General features: G+C 37.4%; 1 protein-coding gene and 1 non-coding gene across 4 annotated transcripts in view; both read left to right on the forward strand.

The window, feature by feature from the left end:
• Hpse2 (heparanase 2 (inactive)) overlaps positions 1-23,934 on the forward strand; it is a 611,174-nt gene that overhangs the window by 306,142 nt on the left and 281,098 nt on the right. The window lies entirely within an intron of this gene.
• LOC130880853 (U1 spliceosomal RNA) lies at positions 951-1,109 on the forward strand. The gene has a single exon (XR_009057654.1). It is a non-coding gene; the product is annotated as a U1 spliceosomal RNA (small nuclear RNA).

Consider the following 23,934-nt stretch of genomic DNA (forward strand, 5'->3'; position numbering starts at 1 on the left):
CCTCCATCATTGGTGTCAGCAATTACATAATAAGTGATAATGGTCTACTGCTTCATGAGTGGCAGGAGCAATGGCAGTCTAACTTTATAAATGTTTTAGAGATATTGATATAAAGTAATATAGAACATACCAAAGATAGAGAACCATAGATACAGAAGGGACATTGAAAAGCATCTTTATGCCTAAGCAAAGAGATAAGACTACAGTAATTTCATCCTATAACAATAACAAAACCCAATTTAACTTGATTCTTTATCTGAAAAACTTACCTTATCACAATAAAATCCCAGGAAAGAACAGACATGCTCATTTCTGTTCTGTATACTACTGAGTACTCCATCCTGAACATGTGTCTAGAAATCACTTCAGCATTATGAGATGCACACATGAACCAAGGCAACATGGGACCTCTGTCAAGAGATAAATAAACCAACAGCGCCAGGCACAAAGAGGACTCAGATGTTTAAACCATCAGACAGGAAATTAAAAATAACTACAATTAATATTTCTAAGTCTTGATTAGAAATGGTAGATTGCATTTATGAAACAGATGGGAAGTTTTTAGCAGAGAAGAAAAACTGTAATAAACAGTCAAAAGGAAATGCTAGAAAGAAAAACTCACACAAGGTAATAGGACTAAGGTAATAAGACTGAAGAATAGTTTTAATAGGCTCATCAGCAGACTCCTTGCGACCAAGAAAAGAACTAGTGAACTTTAAGGAAATCAGCATAAACCACTCCAGATGGACTACAAAGAGAAGTAGTTTTAAAAGTTCATAGCAAAACACTTGATAGCTAGGAATGCTGGACAGGCCAGCAGAAACACAATCAGAATCTGACTGAGGAAGGGGAGCTATCTTGAACACACAATGGCTGAGGATTTTGTGTTTTAAAAAGAAACAAAGCAGTTCCATTTTAATGCAGCATGTTGTATTAAGAAGGGATACTGAACACTTACCTGGCAGGGGAGAGCCCATGATCACCAAGGTGGTTTTCCCAGGGCAAGGCTTATCCATTACACTTGGCGTGTGCTGACTCCTACGTTTCCCCAAATGCAGAAACTAGAGTGCATAACTTGTAGTAGTGGACTGTGTTTGTGCCCCCTAAACAAAAAGAAAAAGAAAAAAGAAAAACAGAAGAATAGACATTGAAATCATCAAATGTCTCAGTCACTTTCAGAATGAAGTGGGAGGGACAGTCCCAAAGAGCCACGAGAAAAAAAACATGGAGAAATGTCATTGCTTGAACTATATGGAGTTGTCTAGGGCCCAGACACTTCAACTAATGTCCTGTTACATAGTAATTCATGTCTTTGAGTCAGTGCATCTTTTTCCTGCTACTAAAAATTGAAATGCTTAACTTAGTGATTTTTAAAAATGTATTAATTACTGTATATATAGTACTATACTGTGGCATGGAGGTGAATCAAAATTGAATGAATCCCAGATTCTGTTCAATAGAAAATTTCACTCAACCCTTTGTTTTCGATTCATAAATTCAACCAAACAAAGATAGGCAGTATTCAACAAAAACTAAATCCCCACTGATTACTTATAGAGATTTCCTTGCAATTTTTACTTAAATAATATTGTACAAGAGCTATTTAAATAGAATATACTTTATATTTGACATTGTATGTTAGCTAGAGACGATTTAAAGTATATGGGAAGGTGTGTATAAGCTATAATCTAATGCTGTGTCATTTTTGTGCAAGGAATTAGGGTGACTATAGATGTTGGCAGCATAAGGGAAACTAAGGGATGTATTAGTGTACTTGAGAAGGATAAAGCATAACATTTTTCTCTCTTTAAACAATTCAGGAAAAACAATAGTGTATTTCTTTTATTGGATATTCTGTGCAGATGCTGACCATTCCATCCTGCCATACATGGATGAGAAGACTGAGAATACAGCAGAGAAATTACTTGCGTGATGTCTTGTATGCATGCCTTTTTCATTTAGTACTGAGCATCTAGCATCACCTATTTACTTCTATGACCATGTTGCTGACTGGAAGTGCAGCTCGATGAGACTGCCCAGCATCTTAGGAGAATAGTCTCATTGCATTTTGCTAGCCTGGGGAAAGATCAACTTCCTTATAAAACATGACCTCTGTGTATATCTGAGCTCTGCCATTTATCAGTTGTGTGGTCCTACAAGTTCTGAAAGCTCATCCATAAGTGAGATTAATAATATTTGCCACATTTATTGGGGGCTTAAGTAATATAACAGGAAAAATGTTGATCATATTTAGAAGTACCATAAGAATCATTTAATATAGCCTCTATTTTTAAAGTGTGTAATTTTAGCAAGGCATAGTGGCCCATGCCTGTACTTCCTAGAACTCAGGGTATTTAAGCAGGAGGTTCATAAGTTCAAGGCCAACCTGGACTATGAAGTTTCACCACTAGATGGATGGGTGAATGGATGGATGGATAGACAGATAGGTAGGTAGGTAGATAGAAGATAGATAGATAGATAGATAGATAGATAGATAGATAGATAGATAGATAGATAGAGCAACTGTGATCATATAAATTATATTAATTCTTCTGGTTGAGAAAAGGTTCTCTGTTAATTCAGATTTTTCTTCTACATCTAGAAGCATGATTGTTGAGTGTCAGTCCTTGTGTAGACCTGGTAGATTCTTAAAATTAAATAATTATGTTCAACCACCATATTAATCTGTTTTAAATTATCATACTGAAGTGCCAGGGTTAATCAATTTATAAAGAGAAAACAAATTTCCTGAACTCATTACTCTGAAGACTCCATTATAAGAGTGAACAGTCCCATTGATCATGGCCTCTGGTAAGGGTGTATAATGGCAGTGGTAGAGAGTTTGTGTTAGAAAAAACTTCACATCATGAACCAAGAAGCAGAAAAATAAGAAGATACTACGATCCAATAGTCATTGTCAAGGGCATGCAGCAGTGTCTCCGGACCTCTCAGAGGCTTCATCTTCTATATGTCCACAACAGCTCCCAATAACAACAGCCTAGGGACACTCACTCTTGGTGTACATGTCTTGGTCTGTTCTGTGGCTAGTAATTGCAGTGTAAAGATTAAATAGGATCATGAATAAAAAAATATTAGTTCATACATTCTCAGTAAAAGCAATACAGTTCTCAAGTGGATTAAAACTTGGTTCTGGGGAATTGTATATGGGGAAAACTTAGATATTATAATAGTTTGTGACCCTCCAAGAGGCTATGATACACAATACAAATCAGATATATAGAATATGTGTAGTATTAAAAGTTAATGGACAGGGAAAGAATCTAAGAAAACACAGTATCTCTAAGGCCCCTTACAGAAAAGTTAGTAAATTTTTTTAAAAGTTAAGATATGTTGCTTTAGTCCATTAGACAATGTGTGTCACCATTAGTTTGATCAATTAAAATCCCAAAGACATTTTCTATTTTTGCTATCTAGTTTTATGTTAACTAGTTTTATATTAAGCTATAGTCAGTTGAGAGGAGGAAATCTCAGTAGAGAAAATGCCTCTGTAACATCTGGCCATAGGCAAATCTGTAGAACATTTTCTGTTTTTTCTTTTCTTATCTGTCTGTCTTATCAGTGATATTTTGTTTGTATTTTCTTAGTTTCGCCTTATTTCCTATCAGTTGCTTAGAATGTCATCTTACATCTAAGAATCATATCTCCCTGGACTCTTTCTGGCTATAATGGTTTCTTGCTCTTTCCTTGATTTTATTCAGCTTGATATAGTCAGGACATTATGCTTCAGTGGCCCTCTACTGGAATTTAGCTGGCTTTTTTTTTTTTCCATGATTGGAGATATAGAGTCTGTTTTTTGACAAGCAGCTGAGGGAAACAATTCAAGAGACAAAGGTTTTCCACTAACAGTTTTAGAGGTTTCAATCCACAGTTGCTTGACTGTGTTGTTTCTGCCCGTGGTGAGTGGAGGGCATCATTGTAGAAGAGCTTTGTGGAGGGGCGCAGAGAACGGAGAGAGTAACAAGAAGGCTTGACGGTAATATTGGGTAGGGCATTTTCCTAATTAGTGATCAATAGGGGAGAGCTGAGTCCGTTATAGATGGTGCCATCCCTGGGCTGATGGTCCTAGGTTCTATAAGAAGGAAGAAGTGTAAAGCCTGAGAACCAAGCAAGCAGCACTCCTCTCCTCCGTGGCCTCTATGTCAGCTCCCACCTCCAGGTTCCTGCTCTTCTTGAGTTTCTGTTCTGACTTCCTTCAGTGAATAACAGTGATGTGGAAGCCTTAACCCTTACTCCCCCAAGTTGCTTTTGGTCTTGGTGTTTCATCACAGCAACAGTAACTATAACTAAGACGCTATTTAAGTCTAGTGTTGGGCGGCTGAGGAAATGGTCCAGTGTGTAACGTGCCTATTGCACCAGTGTGAAGCTCTGAGTTTGAATTCCTCATTCCTAGGTAAATGACAAACATGGTGGCATGCATCTGTGTCTTCAAGCTGGGTAAATGATCTTGGGAGGCTTACTGACCAGTCAGTCTAGCTGAAAGGGTGAATTCTTGAGTTTGTGACTGACTCTTAGTGTTGTACATTAGTGGTTTGTAATATAAACTAAAGGTTATAGGGATACGTGGAAAATAGAAAAGAACTTTAGATTTATTTGCACATAAATCATTAACTAATACTATGCGAAACATAACATATACATTAGTATATTTATATATATTATAGTATGAATAACTTCTTAAATATTATTTTACTATTATAATAAATAAAAATAAAATTTTCTTAAAAGTTTTGGAGTTCATAACAACTCTTTATTATGTAATTTCTCAACCAAAGGATTAAAAATGTCTAGCTATCATCATTTGAGATCATGGATATTAGATATTTTTTGTATTTAAAAAGAATGCTTATATTGCCAGCTTGTGGTGGCTCATGTCTTTAATTCCAGCACTCAGGAGAGTGAGGAAGGTAGAACTCTGAGTTTGAGACCAGACTGATCTACAAAGTGAGTTTCAGGAAAGCCAGAGCTATACAGAGAAATCCCAGCTAGAAAAACAAAACCAAAAAAGAATCCTTACAATGTTGGTAAATACATTTCTAAATGAGAGTTATTCTTTTAGGGCAGCCATTCAAATAACACTTACCCATAGGTCAGCCAGTAGTTTATCATTTGCAGATGTGAGCACCTCTGAGATAAAACCTTTTCAAACTTGAAATGGGACGCCGCAGAATGCTTTCCCATTATCGATTGCATGACAGTCTACACCTTTGGATGTAGGACAGCACTAACTGGACTCCTGAGTTTTCAAAGAAGAGAGATGAGGAGAATATGAAGTTGGAAATGAATAGATAGAGGCTCCACGTAGGCGTTGGAAGGATATGAGCAGAATACATTGTATCTATATATGAAGTTTCCAAAGAATAAATACAAATTAAAACAAAACAACAAAATTTTATCAGCAGACACTAGAAGTTCAATTTCTGTTCCATAAATAAATTTAATTTTTAATAATTTCAGTATTTTTAGCTTTGTGTCATAGAACAAACAAAACTCAATAAACAGGTGTATTGTACCCATGCGCCATGTCGCTGTTCCCTGGTTTGTGCTGTTAGTCTATGTGGAAATGAATTTTGAAAATAACTGGCTTTAAATGAAACTTTTGCAATAGGTTGGACTGAAGCAATTCTCAACCTCCTCCATGTAGCAGGCACTGTTAATAGAGCCGAGTTGACTCTGGAACTTTGAAGGGTGGTAAATGGGTTATTTTCCCTTTGTTTGCCTTACTGCTTATTACAGATAAATATGATTTATAAGGAGAATACCTCAGAAAGATGTTCTAAAAATAGATCTTATAAATACAGAAAGCATTTTCCTACTTCTCAGCACATAGTGAGTGTCTTCTGTTAGGTAGGTGGGTACTGGGTTTCATGTCCTTCTTAGTATTTCTTATAAATTACAATCTGGATGAGTCTCTACTAGAATGTTGGTCCTTGAAGACTGCTGCAGTTGTATCTATGATCTGCACGTGTTCTTTGTCACCTCCCTGGAAAACACACCTTACGTGTAATAGGTTTACATATGTTTGCCAAATTCCAAATAAAGTAACTCATTGTCATTGCAGATCATTCCATTGCTGTGCCTTTAGAGTCTCATTTTATTTCCTGAAAGGAAAGTTGTAAAGTCACTATTTGACCTTGAAAAGCAGAGATGCTGACCTGTTAGGATTTTTTTTCAGTTTTGAAAAAACTGAAAAGAAAACACATTTCAATTTTGCTGTATGAGCAGCACATTTAGAAATTCATAATTGAATTTCTTGTAACTGAACCTTAAGACAATGCTCTGTCTGCATGATTGCACAGTAAGCCATTTCTCATAAAATATCATCTACTAATAAAATAGTCATTACGATGCAAAGTGAGCATGAAACATGCAGCATAAAGATGCAGCCTAGAAGAAATTAAAGCAAGAACAGAAGTCATTTTAAATCTTCACTTTTAGCAGCACGTGTTAGTTCATGCCTGTAACTGCAGCACTGGGGAGGCTGAAGAAGGAAACTCTATCATATATGTTTCAGTCTATATATAAAGCACAATTAATAAAAACTCTGGGTCAGAAATTGGAGTTCAACCTCGAGATCTGAAAAGCAAAACAGCCAGCCACTAGCTTTTACCTCGACCTCAGTCCAAAATGGCGATCCTGTCTTCAGGAATGTTAGAATGAGACTCTGTATCTAAAAGCTGTCTCTCCCTCCATTTTATATTCCTCTCTAGGCCTGGGATTAAAGGCGTGCATCACTGGGATTAAAGGTGCATGTCATTGTGGCTACTGGGATTAAAGGTGTGTGTTACCATAAACTGGTCTATAAGGCTGATCAGTGGGATTGTTTTTCTCTCAGATCTTCAGGCAGCCTTTATTTATTAAAATACAATTGAAATGCTACTACATATATATGTATATATACATGCACATATAAATTCATATATTTAGTCTATATTCACACATATATGCACATATATCACATATATTTTAGTATAGCTGGTTCTTAGGTGTTATATATAATATACAGTATCATGTACATATATATACACGTATTTTTAAAATAATGTTTCCATATAGTTTTTCAAACATTCTCTATTGTTTTTAAAACAATGAACATTGTTGTTTATTCCTCCTTTATCCTTCTCCCTCTGTATTTCTTTTCACCTTCTCAAGTTAAAGCCCTGCCCAGTTTATTCCTTTTCCCACTTCAGAGCACTTTCATCTTACTGCCCACCTCCGTTTCTCCAAGACTCCATGATCTCCTTTTACTTTCTTGGTATCTGTGGCTACTCCAGGTTATATATTCACATGTAACTTTTTTCTAGTTCCATCTCTTTCCCTACAAATTGCATTAGTTCATTCATCTTTATAGCTAAATTCTATTGTGATATGTTCCTGTGGTGGTTTGAAAGAAAATGACCACCAAAGGGAGTGACAATATTTAGAAGATGTGGCCTTGTGTTCTTTCTTTTCCTATCAACACCATTTGGAAGAACTCTTACCATTCCACCCACTGGCCTGAGGGCCAGTGGGGCCACTGATAGCCAGGTTGGAATGAAACTGAGTGCAGTAGTGCAATAGGAAGTGGGAACTCCTGTGGGTTCCGCAGAGAGCAGAGGTACAGACAGCACACTCAAGAAAAGAAATGGATAATTTTTGCAAAAGAGAAAGGATGTAAAGTTGAATGGGTAGGAGGTGTAGAGGATCTGGGAGGAGTTGAGGGAGGGGAATGGAATCAAAATATATTATATGAAAACAATTATAATTAAAAACACATTTTAAAAAAGATGTGGCATTGTGAAGTAGTTGTGCTCTTATTGGAGGAAGTATGTTACTGTGGAGGCAGCCTTTGAAGTCTCATATATGCTCAAGATACTGCCCTGTTTCTTAGTCCACTTCCTGTTACCTTCTGATAAAGATGTAGCTAGCACTATGTCTGCCTGCATGCCATCATCGTCCCCATCATGATGATAAGGGACTGAGTCTCTGAAACTGTAAGCCAACCACCTCAATTAAATGTTTTCCTTTCAAGAGTTGCTATGGTCATGGAGTCCCTTCACAGCAATAAAAAACCTCTAACTAAGAAGTTGGCACCAGAAGTGGGTTGCTGTGATAGGCCTGACCATGTTTTTGTTTGGAAGAATTTGGGCTTTCGTACCTTGGGTTAAGAAAGCAGTGGAATGCATTAAGCACTGCTTAATGGGCCATACTTGTAGGAACATGGAAGACAGTGGTGCAGAGTATGATTTGTGAAAGGAATTAAAGGCTATCTTAGAGTCAGGAGTGGTGGTACACACCTTTAATCCCAGCACTCCAGAGGCAGAAGTTGGTGGATCTCTGAGTTTGAGGCTCAGAGCCTCTGTATCCTGGTCTACAGAGAAAGTTCAAAGATAGCCAAGATTAGGCAGTAAAAGTAACAATCAAAAACAGAAAATTGGAGAAGATGTATTAAACATGGGTGCCATGTTCCACCCCCAGCAAGCAGCAGAATTTGGCAGCTTTGGTCACATGACTCTAAAATTAAGGATAGAAGAAAATAATTATGGAATTTTCTCTGGGACTAAGGAAAGCCACTGAGGCCAGGCACATGTAGGTGGTGTCCCTGAATGTAGGCCTAAAGAGACCATTGCATAAAGCTGCGAAGTTAAAGCCTAGTTTGCCTTGGAGATCCCAGGATGTTAAAGGTGCCAGAACTATGGGCTACCCACTGAGGAGAGCTGCCATCAGGGAATGGAAATAGCCCAACAGAAAGCAGTGCCTGCTGTGCTGTTACTATACATCTGAGTTACTTTTCCTGTTTCTGGCACACATTTCCTATTTGATTTTTCAAGATCTCTTTAGTTTCAATAGGTTTCTTGCTTAGCTAATCCTGAACTTTGAAATGATTACCTTCTGCATCTAGCATGGTAGCTTCCGGTTATTTTAAATATCAGCTTGTGCTTTTGTTTATTTGCTCTGATTTTTTTCTAACATACTGGTGTTAACTTACATTTGCTTAGCTTTTATAAGGTACAAAGTATTTAAGTGTATCTATTATCTTTTATCCATATGCATATGTGTATTATTAACAGAAAAAAATAGAGTTTGAATTAACAAAGTTTACTTGAGGAAGAAACAAAGGATCTAAAACTGGATCTTGTTCCTGATTGAAGATGATCCAGAATGTGCAGTTATAGTGTAGCAAGCTACATGTATAACCAGAAACACAGGAAATAGCAAACAAAGATTACTGGACTAGTACTGTTTGCCATTTTCCTTATTTGGTAATAGTTTGGCAACCGTCAGCCTGGGATAGATTGAAGGGTCAACTGCCTTAGTTCTGGAAGCCCTGTTTCTTAGCTACAACAACGTATTCTTAGGTTAGGTCACATAACTCTGGGAAAGCGTTTGAATAACTCTGAGTTTATTTGTCTTGTCAAATGTTATTGAATTTTAAGGTGAATGGCAAACTTGGGAAGACTGTGTCAGGCTGTGCAGAGGGAGACATAGACTGACTTTGTCCTTCAGTCATCTCCCCTGCAGGTTAAATTCATCTGAAACTTGTGTGAGGTTACAAAGTCACTTTGTGTCTGGCCATGCTCTCTAACTTTCACCTGATAGTTGTGAATTTTATCTCATGGACTCCTCAGTGTGGACTCAAGTTCCTGAAAACAATGTGCTACTATGGTAGTTTGGTAGCTGACTAATGAGGCTCACTTGAAATAAACATTCACTTCAGTATACTTTATTTAGGGCTTGAGATTCAGTGGCATTTTTGTTTGTTTGCTTTAGTGCTAAGAATAGAATCTATGGCCTTGCACATGCTAAGTAACGCCACTGAGCTACACTCCTAGGCAAGCTTTCAGGTTTCCATCTTTTCTGAGTTCTCTTCATCATTGAAGCATTTATTTGAATTGTGAATCATTTATTCCATAGAGGGTTCAGAAGAAGAAGCCCTTGTTACTGGGCTTTTTTCATGCTAAGAAAAGAGATGTGTGCAGGAGATAACACATATAGCATTGTGCCGTGTGTTCAAATTTGTTTCTTATTTTCAATCTAATAATAAATTTAAAACTCGCATTTAATTCACTTTTACATTCAAGTGATCATACATTGGATCTACTTAGAAAATGATGTTTTTAAAATTTCTTTCATATGAGTAGATTTGTATAGGGATTCCTGGATGTGGATAATAATGGCATACATGGTTATAAGAAATGTAAAACTCAGGGAGGGGAGACAGCTTGGTTGGTAAATGCTTGCTGGACCGTTCAGAGGATCTGAGCTCCATTTCTATTATACAAGTTGGCCTGCCCTTCTGGTCAAATCATCAAGCTGCAGGTTAAATGAGAGACTACGTATCAAAAGAAATAAGGTGGAAAGCAATAGAGAAAGATAATTAGCATTAACTTTGAATTGTATATGCACTTGCATGGTCTTGTGCCCCTTCGATACATACATACATACATACATACATACATACTCATGCAGCACAAAGAAACACTCAAACTTTGACTCTCCTTTTTTTTAATAGGTTCCTAAAAATATTTTTCTTTTATTTTGGGGATCATAACTGCATAATTTCCCCTTTCCAATTCCTCCACCTAAACTTTTCCATATAGCCCTTTTTTTCATTAATTGTTGTTACATGCATATAATTATATATATGTTTATATTGCATACATATTCCTAAGCGTAACTTGATTAGTCTGCATGTTATTTGTATGTATGTTTTCAGGGCAGACCATTTGGTATTGGTGTGTATTACCTGGGAAAAACTATTTTTCTCACTCTCAGCATTTCTTAGTTGGCTGTAGTTCTTTATGTAGGATTAAGGTTATGGTCTTTCCCCTGTCCACTTGGAATGCCTATTGTTGTTGTCTGTGTTCATCCGTATTTGGTCCTTCATGTTGGTGAAATTTTAAAAATGTAGATTCTAGCATTGCTAGTAGAGACAGTCTCACAGCAAACACTGTAGTGGGAGCTGCGGGCTGCGTTCCTGCCGCCCCAGCTCCTCGGCCGCCTGGCTAGCTTATGCCCCAAAATAACAACACAAAACTGTATTCTTTTAAACACTGCTTGGCCCATTAGCTCTGGCCCTTACTGGCTAATTCTCATATCCCGATCAACCCATCTCTAATAATCTGTGTAGCACCAGTCTTACCGGGAAAGATTCAGCATGTCTGACCTGGCGGCTTGCTTCATCGTGTCCTCTGGCTCTTACAGTCTCTCCACTCCTCTCTTCCACAATGTTCCTAGAGACTTGGGAGTGGGAGTTGCTTTGTGGAGGTATCCATTAAAAATAGACTCCACAACTCCCTTTCAGTTGATTATGTTTTTGGTTACAAACAGACGTTTCTTTTATCTGTGGGTATAAGGACAAACATTAAGAGTATAGTTAGGAATTAATGCTGTCTAGTGTAGTTTCTCCTCCCAGATTCATGACTTCCTTAGCCCTGTGTAGTTGGCTAGACTTCCCATACCAAGCTTGATTTACCACTTGTTGAGTGTATATTAAGTTCAATTAGAGAGCTCTTAGTTACTGCCAAGATATGCATGCCACTACTATATACATTTAGAGTTATTGTATCATGATGACTGTTGTGGCTCATAGGCATCATAGGGTAGAATTGTTGGTTATTTTCTTTCTTAGATTAGGCTTATCCCACTAACTCTCATAACTTAATTAACCCATTTCTACTTATCTATGCGTTGCCATGCGATTCATGGATTTTACCTGTTTTCTTGCATGTCTGTTCTCTCTGTGTCCACTGACAACTTCTCCTTTTTCTTCCAAGAACTCTCTCTGTTCAGAAGTCCCACCTATACCTCTTGCATAGCTATTGGCCGTTTAACTTTTTAATTAAACTAATCAAGTGGCACATGACAAAGTGTAAGGAATATTCCACAAAATTTCTCCTGTTCTGTCCAAATAAAAAAGTTTTAACTCAAACTCAGTAAAACTGTAAACAGTAAGAAAAATTATCAGGTAAGAATTACATTTACAATGTCCAGTCCATTTGTATTTGGCATGTTCAGAGAAAATACTCTATTATCTATCTTAACTTGATTAAGTTAAAGCTTTATACCTAAACCATTTTTATTATAACTTGTAGTCTTTAAACTGTCTTTTTAGACCTCAAAACATTTTTAGGTAAACAATTTAAGCTTTTATGCCTCTCAACCTTATAAACCTTGTATCTCTTATGTTTGTTTCTTTTCTGAATTTGGTAAGAAGGCAAACTATAAAACTATGACTATCTAATCTTCAATATCCATCAGAGACACAAGAAGGATAAAATATTACTTGAATAAACAGAAAGTGCAGGGCAAACAACGTCTGAAACTATAGAAGCACCAGAAACATCTGACTGCCTAAACAATCACCCAAGGGTCCTCTCTAACACTGGGGCATCCATTTTCAGCCTATAGGCTAAGAATATCTGACAGACTTTTCTGTGAAGCAGGAATTTTAAAGGACTGACCCACCTTGTCTTGGCAAGTTTGACATTCAATTTCTGTTGTATCCTACTTGTACAGTTTGGACAGCATACTGTCAGCAGTCAAGGCAAATGCAGTTTCTTGCTCAGTGGCTAACATTTGCGACAAAAAAGCAAAGTTCATGTGGAGGTTCTTTGATGCCCACCATACTTTTTGAAGTAATTGGTGCTGCCAGGAGCAGAAGTGTCTCACTGTCATGTTATTAAAATATTTTAAATGCCATATTCTGTATGTCTTTGAAGTGTTTAAAGACAACCTATCTGTCTAAAATATATCTTTGTGTCACCTTGAAACATCCCAACATGGTTATAAATTTGGTTGTTATACTTGACTAACTATTAACCTGCATTTCTTTATTATCTTAAGTAGCTTTTGAGGGCTAAAACTTTATATTAAATTTTAAAATGAGTTGCACAGTACAATACCTAAAACAAGAACAGAAATATATATGCAGTATAAGAAAAATAACCTTAAGTTTATAGCAATATGTAAAACTCTATACCAATATAAAGTATTTAAAATTAATAGTTGATTTTTTTTACTATGAAAGTGCATTCAATAATCTGCTCTTTTATCCTATCTTTTCTGTATCCCCTCTTTTATTTTTCAGAATGAAATCCCTAAATCTAGTCTCCTGTGTTCAGCTTTTGTCTTGGCCATTACCAATAACAACCTGCCACCAACCCTCTAAATGATGACAAACATATATAACCCACTGAATAAGCAAAACCTACCCACCCCACCTCTTGTGAATGTGTTTGTTGTGTTCTCTAGACTGCTTCCTGTTATCTGGGGTCACTGGCATCTCTTAGGGGCCCCTGAGAAAACTGGGATAATGGTCAAGTCCTGGGTGAGTTAGCTGTTTCATTTGTTGTCCAGTCTCCGTGTAATGGGAAAAGTGTAAGACTGGCTGGTGTAGTCTCTGAGGCTGGATCATCTCAACCAGAAGCCTTAAAGCTCTTCTGGATGCAGAATTCTGAGGAAACTGCCATTGATATACTCTGAGAGGCTGAATCACCTGGGCTCCTTGTCTTGTGTTTATTTATGTCTGGTTCTTTTGTTCTGAAAACATTCAAAATTTAAAGGTAGCATACATATCTGTATTAACACAAGTATGGACTGTGTGTTTTACACAAGCCAGCCAAATATGATTTTTTGTTTTATTTTTAAGCAGGTAAAATATGTGTCACCTGTCTTGTAGTTTTTCTAGGTTTGTTTCTTTATGTATATAGTCAGGATTTTCAGGGAGTTTTCCCCAATCAAATCTGATCTCTATCAACCTTGAATGAATTCATGGACTTCCATTTTCTGTGGAACCAAAAAACATAACCACCTTCCCAATATAATATATATAATTTTTGACTTCCATTTGAAATTAAGACATTTTAATATATAGGTTGGTTTAATTTAGTAGTTTTTATAATCCAATGTCTCACGGTAGCTATTGTTTGCTCATTAGCAATCAAAAAAGTTAAAGTCAATACAACACCATGCAGATCCAGACTTCCTGTGTATTTCCCATCTCTATATTAATGAAGGAATCAAAATGGGGTCACATTCAGTTTATTAACAGACAAAATTAGAAATCAGAACAAAGCTGCTGCTGCAGTGGAGCCAGCTGATACACCTTAGCTCTTCCTGCCACCAGTCACCAGCGCTCCCATGGCTTGCTTCCAGTTTGGCTACCCCAAGAGAGAATGCCCTTTGCCCACCTTGGCCTTTTATTTGGGTATTCATGTCACATACCCTCTAATGAAAACTCTGCCCTTTGGTCCACACTGCCCTTTACAATGGGCTAGCAGACAATGACAAAATTCCTGCAACACTACATGACTTGTTCTATTATTATTATTATTTATAAATCATTTACTTACTTCTTTTTTTCTATGACTGTCTATACCTCTCTTCTTTTTCTTTCCTAAGCCTGTTTTAAACACACACACACACACACACACACACACACACACACACACAGTAAACTGTTTAGAATTTTTTTTATTTTTATTTATTTATTTTTTTTTTCCTCTCTGGATCTGTCTTTACTAAGGACTCGCAGCATTCTTGGATCGTGTGAGACATATCTTAAACTGCTATGTCAGCTGCTGGCATGACTCAGCTTAGTGCATGGTGCTGGCAGCTGGCTCTAGCCTGCAGTCAGTCCCTATACACCAAGTCTACCCAAGAAACCACCAGGAAGCTGTGTTTGACCCCACATTTTAAACTTTTTTTTTTAGTATATTTGTTTGTTTGTTTTTGTTTTTAGCTTTCTCAGGCCTTATGCGGATATACATGGCTGGATGTCAGAAGCCATGTTTACTCATACTTTCCTTTGGGCCACTGGCTCACAAAAAAAAAACGATACATAATCTTATTAATTGTGAAAGCTTAGCTTTATCTTAGGCTTGCTCCACTGCTCTTACAACTTAAATTAACCCATTTCTATTTATCTATGTGTTACCATGTGACATGTAGCTTTTACCTCTCCTATTGCATGTCTGTGAAAGTTGAATCGGGGATTTTGTTTGGAATTACAAAATCATCATTTTAAAATATTAATTCTATGGCCAAAAGACACTTAAGGTCATGCTCAACTTCCTTAGCAATCAGGGAAATGCAAATCAAGACAACTTTAAGATACCATCTTACACCTGTCAGAATGGCTAAAATCAAAAACACCAATGATAGCCTTTGCTGGAGAGATTGTGGAGAAAGGGGTACACTCATCCATTGCTGGTGGGAATGCAAACTTGTGCAACCACTTTGGAAAGCAGTGTGGCGGTTTCTCAGGAAATTCGTGATCAACCTACCCCTGGACCCAGCAATACCACTCTTGGGAATATACCCAAGAGATGCCCTATCATACAACAAAAGTATATGCTCAACTATGTTCATAGCAGCATTGTTTGTAATAGCCAGAACCTGGAAACAAACTAGATGCCCTTCAGTGGAAGAATGGATAAAGAAAGTATGGAATATATACATATTAGAGTACTACTCAGCAGTAAAAAACAATGACTTCTTGAATTTTGCATGCAAATGGATGGAAATAGAAAACACTATCCTGAGTGAGGTAAGCCAGACCCAAAAAGAGGAATATGGGATGTACTCACTCATATGTGGTTTCTAGCCATAAAGGACATTGAGCCTATAATTTGTGATCCTACAGAAGCTAAATAAGAAGGTGAACCCAAAGAAAAACATATAGGCATCCTCCTGAATATTAACCTTCATCAGGCAATGAAAGGAGACAGAGGCAGAGACCCACATTGGAGCACCGGACTGAAATCTCAAGGTCCAAATCAGGAGCAGAAGGAGAGAGAGCACGAGCAAGGAACTCAAGGCCGCGAGGGGTGCACCCACACACTGAGACAATGGGGATGTTCTATTGGGAACTCATCAAGGCCAGCTGGCCTGGGTCTGAAAAAGCATGGGATAAAACCGAACTCGCTGAACTTAGCAGACAATGAGGACTACTGAGAACTCAAGAACAATGGCAATGGGTTTTTGATCCTACTGCACGTACTGGCTTGGTGGGAGCCTAGGCAGTTTGGATGCTCACCTTACTAGACCTGGATGAAGGTGGGTGGTCCTTGGACTTCCCGCAGGGCAGGGAACCCTGATTGCTCTTAGGGCTGACAGAGAGGGGGACTTGATTGGGGGAGAGGAAGGGGGAGGGAAATGGGAGGCGGTGGCGGGGAGGAGGCAGAAATCTTTAATAAATAAATAAACAAACAAACAAATAAATACATAAAAAACTAAAACAAATTGGGGGAAAGAGAAAAATCTTTAAAAAAAAAAAAACACAATGTTATATACGGGATGGAAAAAGAGTGCCTGGTCTTTATAGAGAGATTGAGACGTGGGACCCTCTTGTAAAAAAGAAAACTGTATAAAAACGTATCTTACAGACATAAAAAATAGTTTGGGTTTAAAAAAAATAAAATATTAATTCTACTAATCTATGAACAGGAATATCTATCTATTTTCGGTGTCTTTTTATATGTCTTCAGAGGTTTGGTTTAATTTTTTTCATTGTAGAGGCCTTCACTTCCTTGATTATGTTTATTTATAGAAATTCCTTGAGGCTATTGTAAATAGAATTGTGTCTATTTTCCCTTTCTCTGTGTTTGTTGGTGGTGTATTTAAAAATTATTGATTTGTATAAGTTGTTTATATATCCTACCACATTGATGAATTTGTTCTTTTTTTCTAGAAGTTTTCTAGTAGAATTTTTGGGATCTCGAATGTATCATGACTTCTGTAAATAGGGATAGCTTGACTTCTTCCCCTATTTGTACCTCTTCTCTTCTTTTCTCTGCTTGTCCCAGCTCATACTTTGAGCACAATATTGAAAAGGAATAGGAATAGTAGACGATATCCATGTCTTGTTCCCATTAATTTCATTGAGGTGTATGTGTGTGGGGTGTGTGTGTGTGTGTGTGTGACTGTATATGTATATGACTGTGTGTGTTCTTTAATTCTTTGATAAAGTTTATGATTGTTTTTGTTAAATTCTGTGTCTTTGGGTTCATCTAGATAATTTTCAGTTCTGTATACCTAACCTATTTTGAAGAGAAGACAGTGACTCAATAGTTCATATTGTTGCTATTTTTGTGATGAGATCTGGACATGTGAACTTTTTTTGTTTGTTCTAAGTCTGATATGGACAGAGTTGGAGCAGAAATGAGGATGTCTGGGTAGGTTGGGGCTAGAGGTTGGAAATACCTTGGGATCACTGAAGTCAGATGGACAGAGGGGACTGTATCTTTTAGTCCAAGCCTGGAGAATAGAACTAGATCTAACTCTGTGAAAAATGGTGGTGTTAAGTGGGAGGTCCCTGTGGGTTGTTGATAGGTAGGGATGGTTCTGGCATCAGCCTAGAGATTGGTAGTGGCATAGGCAGGAGAAGACAGACTTGGCCTGGGCATTGGCTATAAAACCCAGCATAGATCTGGTGGTTAGGAGGGCACATTGATGGTGAGAGTAAAGGAAACTTGCAGGGTTAGATTCTTGAGAAGTGTATGGGAGAAGTAGTTATGTGGAGAGGTTGAAAAGAGCATAGAAAGGATCTGTAAGCTTATTTCTTTTTTTTTTTTTAAAAAAAGCATGAAAAGCTCAGATAGACTTTTGATCTAGCTTATTTTCTTTTTAAGTTGTATGTCAGTGTAGAATATGGTTATATTCCCCCAAAGTGTTATTTGTGACAAAAAAATCATAATGGTAAACAAACCGTGACTCTAAAGGGAATCTTAAAGTTTTCTCACTTGATAGGAAACAGAAATCCCAAACCATTTGGAGGCCCAACGCCTCTAATTCTACATCTGTTCAAGGGGTAATACCCAGAATAGAGAATTCCTATTGGTTGGGAAATATAACTATTGATAATGAAAAACTTTCATTTCTTTACTGAAAAGTCCCAAGATAATAGGAGCTTGTGGTCCAAGGACTCCATTTGCCTTGGCCTACAAATAACCCTGTCATTTAGTCTACTTTTTCATTGTACTTTTTCAGCTCACAGGTTAGGAAACAGAGACCCAGTGTGAGTGTGTGACTTTGTGCTGTAGAATAGATCTTAAGTTCACTGTCCAGCCACTCCCACCCATCAAACATGCACACCAGGTGTGACTGGAAAATAATGTGACTTACACACAATCAAGACAAACAAACCATGAATTTATGAATCCAGTTGAGAATTGTTCCTCGAAATGTTCACCATGGAAAACATTAAAATGCTGCTATTGCTTATAAAGGTATTATTAGACATTGAATGTCTACTTGATCCTTGAGATATTATTATTTTTCCCATAGAAATTTGATTACTTTCTCTATACTTACTTGCCAATGTTTTCATTATGATTTGCTCTATAGATTAGTGATCAAAACACAGATAAACAGGAAATAAATGCCATTGAAGATGTTCTCATTGCTACTATCCACCTGGAACAAGCAGTAGAGTTATAAAGAAGGTGGTGAAGACATGCTAGAGATTATTCATCTAACCTCTCAGACCTTACATTCAAACTGTTGCCCCTCTGTCCACTCTTCCCAGTTCTTCCCCTACCTTCCCTCTCCCCCAGATCCACTCCTCTTCCATTTTATTTCATAAAAAGAGCAGGCCTCCTGAATATGCCATAACAAGTTACAATAACACTAGACAAGGCAACCTGGTATGAGGAAAAGGGCTCCAAGAGCAGGCAAAAGAGTCAGAGTCACCTTTCCCCCAGCATCCACTGTTAGGAGTCCCACAAGAACACCCAGAGACATAATCATAATTTATTTGCAGAGTACATAGCTCAGACTTATACAGGGTCTGTGATTGTTGCTTCAGTCTCTGTGATCCCCTATGGGGTCCTACTTACTTGATTCTGTAAGCAGTGTTCTGGTGGTGACCTTGACTCCTCTGGTTCCTACAATCTACAGGAATCCCTGATGCTTCCTAGTGTTTGGCTGTGGGTCTCTGCATCTGCTCCCATCAGTTGTTGGGTGATGCCTCTTTGATAACACTGGGCTAGAGATGACAGTCCTGCAGTCTTGATTTGAGTAGAACAGTGGAGAAAAAGAAGGAGCTCTCCTGCCCTCACTCTTACTTTGGCAACTTGTTTCTACTTCCAGGTCTTCTTCAACTCTGCCTAGTGACAAGTCAGAATTATTGCCTAGAATTACCCCATTCCCTTGTTCCTATCAGTCCTTTAATACATTTCCCACCAGTTTCCAAAGGAGATACCTCCATTTCATTTGTGAAACATTTGATAATGCATTCAGCCTGGAAGTTAATGTCTTAATGGTACTTAATAGCTTGCCTACATATAATTGAAATATTCTTTTAAAATATTTAATTTTATTATTTTAATTAGGTCTATGTGTATGTCTTTATGTGGGGATGGACACATGGGTGCACTTGCCCCCACAAGCCAGAAGAAAGCATTAGATATCCTGGAGCTGAGTTAACAGATAGTTGAGTCCCTTGATGTGAGTACTAGGACCCAAGTTCAGGTCTTCTACAAGAGAACTTCTAAGCCACTTCTCTAGCTCCATAAATAAATAGTATTAATTAATTATAGCTAGATAACAGAGAAACATACTTCATTCAGTAGGCTAAGATTAGAATTAAAGTATTCTCAACTTAGTGTTATTACTCTGAGCTTTAGATTATTAATTGGCAAAGTGAGACAAGTAATACCTACTTGTAAATATTGGTTGCAAAGCTTAATTATCAGACATGCATGAAATACAAAAACAATGTTGAGAACATAGTGTAAGTTTGCCAGGTAATAACTATTTTTTAAAATAAGTGCTTTTCTGAGAGGCTACTTACCTTTTTGCCTCATGGCTGATTAACAACCTTCATGAAAATGGATTTGTGTGTTGAGTCTATTATCACTACTAATCCCTGGTGTTGATGTCATTTCGTTAATATTTCTCCATCTTCATCTCTAAAACTTTTCTTTGTGTAGGGAAAATATTGATAAAAGTTCAGACTCTTCTATCTGTTATCTAGTTTTGTGTAACTTGTACTTGCTGGTATCATTTGCAGGAGATAACCTGCTCCCCAAAAGTCATCCTCTGTTCTCACGCATGTCCATGAAGTATATATACCCAAACACGAAAACACACACACACACACACACACACACACTAAATGAATAAATATATATATATATGTATACCTTCAAAACAAATCATTCTTAGAGATCAGAAACTGACCATTTCTTTTTCATCTAGTTGTTATTTCTAAAAACATTAGCCTTGACTGTGCTGTTTATGTCACATTAAAATTATATTTATTTACAAAGGTAAACCCTGATCCTTGATATGCACCTGTTGGTAGGATTTCTGGTACTAAGCACAGACACCAGGACCTACAAACTTTTTGGACTTGCAGCAACGTGAGTCAGCTACCAGCAGAGTCTGGCCATATTGAATAAAGATAAAGCAGATTCCTCTAGTCTTCTTTTATGTTATCATTCTAATATACATATACATATGTATATATTATTCTCTCTCTGGAAAAGACCTCAGGAGTCATTCTGTTTTCAGTTCACAGGTGAGGAATCAGAGACCCAGAGTGAGCATGTAACTTACCTAAAGCCACATGACTGAGAAGCAGAAGTAGGTCAATTAAGGTATTGTGTGAATGAGCTCCCAGCTACTGGCAATTCCTCTTCATAGCATGGAGGAATCCCTGACTTCCAATGAAACTATCATCATAGGAATGAAAGAGGATCTGTCTTCAGCAAGAATTAGAATTAAAGTAATAGCAAAATTTTCGAAAACTGGATGATAAATGTGTAACTAAAACTAAGTAAAAAACTTAGGATTTTGTCTTTTTTTTCTCACTAGGCAATAGGCTTATCACAGAAAAGCTTTGAAACCCATACATCCCCATGCCATGGTATCAACCTGGCATGGGATAGCACACAAGTAGAGCCATTTTTCGAGAAAGGACGAACTATTGCTTCTAAGTGTGCTGTAGGGCGCTCGTTTGCCAGGGTAAGTGATGCACTGCCTCCTTTCAGCCCCAGCACTGGCTTGAGAATAGCCGTTAGGAAGTAGGTTAGGGAATTTGAGACTCTTTTCATTTCTCTTTATGCTTGTCTTTATGCTATGACTAAATTTAATTGTTGAAATTTTATATAGTTCCCAAACCTCTCTATTTTCAAAAATAACTGCCAAATACCAAAGCCAAATACAAGGCACCTTTTTATTTAGTTCTATCAGTGATTGAGAATATGTTGTGTTTTACATTAGAACCTCCTCTCTGCTCTCAACCATTCCTCATATACCCCAAACTGAATTTGGACATGCAACAAGCCATATTGACATGTCTATAAAATGTTGATGTATATTGTTTGGTAAACTCTACCAAAACCAGTTTATCTAACAGGACACTGTGATATGTATATTTATGGAGGCAGATACATCCCATGTCAAATTTGGAGGGTTCACTATTGTTATCACTCCTTGAAAAACACAGACATAAGACATAGGATCTTTTCCTCTGGACCACACTGTTTCTGTGTATGACTTTCCTCTGATCTAACATATGCAAATTAATATATTTCATGAGCATCAGTTATAATCCATATAAATATAATTGTGAACAAAGATACTTAATTTCTATTACTGACCATGGAAGTTACATTCTACTGGAAGAAAGTAATGTGTTTTTGCCATATCTATAGAAACTTTGGTGTTAGCTTCATATATTAATATTATTGAAAAGGCATCCTTGCTGATAATATATTTAGGTGAAGTTATTGATGCTCCTACTTCACTTATAGGCTCATTTCTGAGGCAAGCTTCATGATTCCATTGATGTATAGCTGCATAATTTTGTCTTTATTCTTCAGAACTGTAAAAGGCCCAGGTTATTTATAAGTATAAAAAGTCGGGTTATATTATCATAAAGCCAAATACAGATAAAACTAAGAAATAGCCATTCTAAATAATAGCTATATGATTAGCCTATTTTTAGTAGCCAAATGGGTCATAAGCAATAGACTCTTGAGCCCTCCCTACTACATCTATGCTGAGCAAGGAATACCTCCAAAGAGAATAGGATCCCAAAAAGCCAGTACATGTAGTAGAGATAAATTACAGTGCCACTGTCAGTGACCCCTCAGTCTGCTTCAGCTGTCAACTACATTCATAGTTTGGTCCTATGCTTGTTCCTTCCCAGGGCCTTGGACCTTCCACAAAGCAAAGTGCCTTACCCTCTCTTAGGACTAGAGGGGGCTAGAGTGGGAGGGTGTGTGGAGGGATGGGAGGAGGGAAGGGAGTGTGAATTTGGATTGGTATTTTTTAAAATAAATAAATAAATAAATAAATAAATAAATAAATAAAAGAAATACTCTAGAGAAGTAGTATATTATTACAATTCTTTTTTAAAAAATTTATTTATTTATTTATTTATTAAAGATTTCTGCCTCCTCCCCACCACCACCTCCCATTTCCCTCCCCCTCCCCCAATCAAGTCCCCCTCCCTTGTCAGCCCTAAGAGCAATCAGGGTTCCTTGCCCTGTGGGAAGTCCAAGGACCACCCACCTCCATCCAGGTCTAGTAAGGTGAGCATCCATACTGCCTAGGCTCCCACCAAGCCAGTACGTGCAGTAGGATCAAAAACCCATTGTTCTTGAGTTCTCAGTAGTCCTCATTGCACAAAACTCAAGTCCAAATGGATCAAAGACCTCAATATCAATCTGAACACACTGAACCTGATAGAAGAGAAAGTGGGAAGTACCCTACAACATATGGGCACAAGAGATCGCTTCCTATGTATAACCCCAGCAGCACAGACATTAAGGGCAACATTAAATAAATGGGACCTCCTGAGACTGAGAAGCTTCTGTAAAGCAAAGGACACTGTCACTAAGACAAAAAGGGAACCCACTGACTGGGAGAAGATCTTCACCAACCCCGCAACTGACAAAGGTCTGATCTCCAAAATATATAAAGAACTCAAGAAACTAGACCGTAAAAGGCTTATCAACCCAATTATAAAATGGGGCACTGAGATGAACAGAGAATTCTCAACAGAAGTAGTTCAAATGGCCAAAAGACACTTAAGGTCATGCTCAACTTCCTTAGCGATCAGGGAAATGCAAATCAATACAATTCTTTATTGGTTGTCAAATTTGCATCTTAGCTAGTTTACCAAATACCAATTTGGAATCATGAACCAAGAATTATGAATAATCTGATAGTATGTGCAGTAGATTTAAATCATTTTTCTTAAACATGGCCAGCATGGCTTCTTTTTACTTCCTTTGTTCCATACTAGAACTTCATTCCTTTAACCCATTTTCATGTATATCATTATGACTGAAATTTGTGTTTTCTTGAACAGTCTGTCCTTCTGCGTGACATGTTTCACTTTATGACACCATCCTGTTTGAGACTTTGCTATCATCTCTGAATCCTCCATTTTGTCTCTTCAAATCTGATCAGTATTCAGGTCGTCTGTGATCCATCTCTTGTGCCTTGCCAATCTGTGTTCCCATTGGTAGTCTCCTTCCTAACAATACTGACAGAGTACCTAGTTACTGTCAGTTTGTAGCCTGTGACCTCTCTGATCCACTGTCCACTGTGCTGTCAGATTTAGTCTCCCTTGATGTTTCATTTGTTATTCTCCTTAAAACATTTTAGTCTCTATATGGATAAAGTTTGAACTCAATAGCTTCTCTTCAAGACTTTGCCATCTACTCCAAACTTACAGCTATATTGTCTACTCTTTCTTATTTACAAGCCAAGCTGAAACACTTCTTAGCTTTTTACTTGTAAAGTAAAAATTATTTAATTTTTCTTATAAAGATCTCACAAATTTGGGCCCTATTTAGATAGTTAAAAGATTTTCTTATCGAAATAATAATTTATTTCCTGGGATGACTAATGGACATAAATAGGATACAATGAGACCAACAGCTTTAAAATTTTGAATTAACTCAAATTCCCTAAATC

Source organism: Chionomys nivalis, chromosome 8, assembly GCF_950005125.1.
Source record: "Chionomys nivalis chromosome 8, mChiNiv1.1, whole genome shotgun sequence".
Lineage (NCBI taxonomy): Eukaryota > Metazoa > Chordata > Mammalia > Rodentia > Cricetidae > Chionomys > Chionomys nivalis.